This window comes from Triturus cristatus, chromosome 4_2 (genome assembly GCF_964204655.1).
Source record: "Triturus cristatus chromosome 4_2, aTriCri1.1, whole genome shotgun sequence".
Classification (NCBI taxonomy): domain Eukaryota; kingdom Metazoa; phylum Chordata; class Amphibia; order Caudata; family Salamandridae; genus Triturus; species Triturus cristatus.
The window spans coordinates 792,597,657-792,600,342 of NC_140586.1; positions in this window are offsets into that span (position 1 = coordinate 792,597,657).

Sequence of the window (2,686 nt, forward strand, 5' to 3'; positions counted from 1 at the left end):
GAGGAGCAGTAGGGTTAAGGCAGAACCTTCCCACCTGACTCAGAATGCTGATCAGTCTCCTCAGGGAGATGATCTTGAGCCTGAGGAAGGAACTGTCCCAGAGGAGCTTGAACCTGACCAGGTTGAGTTATTGGGGACAGGGGGCCCTTCCAGGTCTGATCTGAGCCAGGAGCAGAAAACCTGCCCCTCTCTTGAAACCCTCAGACAGCAAGCTGCTGATGAGGCTGCTGGGAATGCTAGTGGCACCAATAAAGTTTATTGGGATGATGGACTCCTATATTCAGAGAGTAGAGACCCCAAGCCTGGTGCATCCAGGAGGTTGGTTATACCTCTGAAGTTTAGGGGTTTCCTATTGACACTAGCCCATGATATTCCCCTAGCAGGACACCTAGGCCAGAACAAGACTTGGGACAGAATTGTTCCTCACTTTCACTGGCCCCACATGTCTGAAGACACAAAGAAGTTTTGTCGCTCCTGTGTAACCTCCCAAGCCAGTGGCAAAGCAGGTGGCACTACAAAGGCCCTCTGATACCACTACCTGTGGTGGGGGTGCCCTTTGAAAGGAAAGGCATTGACATTGTTGGTCCCATGGATCCCCAAACAGCATCTGGGCACAGATTTATACTGGTGGTAGTGGATCATGCCACCAGGTATCCAGAAGCAATTCCCCTAAGGACCACTACAGCACCTGTAGTGGCATGAGCTCTCTTGAGTGTGTTCTCAAGAGTAGGCTTTCCTAAGGAAGTAGTATCTGACATGGATGCAAACTTCATGTCTAGTTACTTGACTGCTATGTGGAAGGAGTGTGGAGTGAACTACAAGTTCACCATACCCTATCACCCACAATGCAATGGTTTAGTAGAGAGATTCAACAAAACCTTAAAGGGCATGATCAAAGGACTCCCAGAGAATCTTAGCCGAAAATGGGACCTGCTCTTGCCCTGCCTTTTATTTGCATACAGGGAGGTGCCACAGAAGGGGGTTGGCTACAGCCCATTTGAACTTCTGTTTGGTCACCCTGTCAGGGGTCCATTGTGTTTGGTGAAGGAAGAATGGGAGTTACCTCTCAAGCCCCCAAAGCAAGACATAGTGGACTATGTACTTGGTCTCCGCTCCAGGATGGCTGAGTACATGGAAAAGGCAAACACAAATCTTGAGGCTAGCCAGGAACTGCAAAAAGCCTGGCATGACCAAAAGTCTGTACTGACTGATTACCAGCCAGGACAGAAAGTGTGGGTGTTGGAGCCTGTGGTCCCAGCAGCTCTCCAGTACCTGTGGAGTGGACCCCACACTATTGTTGAACAGAAGGGAGAGGTTACTTATTTAGTAGACCTAGGAACTCCCAGGAGTCCCCACAGGGTTCTCCATGTCAACAGACTAAAGCCATATGTGGACAGGGCTGACATGGGCTTGCTCATGGCTACTGATGAGGGACAGGAGGAAGAGAGTGACCCACTCACTGACCTCCTCTCACAGAACCCTGATGATGGGTCAGTTGATGGTGTAGCCTTGGCAGGCAACCTCACTGCCCAGCAACAAGCTGATTGCAGACAGGTGCTCAATCAGTTCAGACACATGTTCTCACTGACTCCAAGTCAGACTACCTGGTGCACTCATGAAGTGGACACTGGGGACAGTCTGCCTATTAAAAATAAGATTTATAGGCAACATGACCATGTCAGGGACTGTATCAGCACAGAAGTCCAGAAAATGTTGGACTTGGGTGTAATTGAACCCTCAGATAGCCCTTGGGCTAGTCCAGTGGTCCTTGTGCCAAAACCTCACACCAGTGGTGGAAAAAGAGAGATGAGGTTTTGTGTGGACTACAGGGGTCTCAATGCAGTCACTAGGACTGATGCCCATCCAATACCAAGGGCAGATGAGCTTATAGATACTTTGGCCTCAGCCAAGTACCTTAGCACATTTGACTTGACAGCTGGCTACTGGCAGATCAGACTAGCTGATGATGCAAAGCCAAAGACAGCATTTTCAACACCTAGTGGGCACTATCAATTTGTGGTGATGCCCTTTGGTCTGAAAAATGCACCTGCCACTTTCCAAAGGTTGGTGAATACAGTTCTCACAGGTCTGGAAGCCTTTAGTGCAGCATATCTAGATGATATTGCTGTCTTTAGCTCCACCTGGGAGGATCACCTGGTCCACCTAAGGAATGTTTTGGAGGCCCTGCAAAATGCAGGCCTAACTATCAAGGCTACTAAGTGCCAGATAGGGCAGAGACAGGTTGTGTACCTGGGCCACCTTGTAGGTGGAGGCTAGGTTCAACCATTGCAGAGCAAAATCCAGACCATAATGGACTCCAACTACCCAGACTCAGGTGAGAGCCTTCTTAGGCCTGACTGGGTACTATAGGAGATTTGTCAAAGGGTATGGATCAATAGTGACACCCTTGAATGTCTTAACTTCTAAGAAAATGCCCAAAAAGGCTCAGTGGACAGCTAGCTGTCAAAAGGCATTTGATGACCTGAAGCAGGCCATGTGCACTGCTCCCATTCTGCAGAGTCCTGACTTCTCCAAGAAGTTCATTGTTCAAACTGATGCATCTGAATTGGGGGTAGGGGCTGTACTGTCACAATTGAATGAAGAAGGTCAGGATCAGCCAGTAGCTTTCATAAGCAGAAGGCTGACCCCTAGAGAGAAACATTGGTCAGCCATTGAGAGGGAGGCC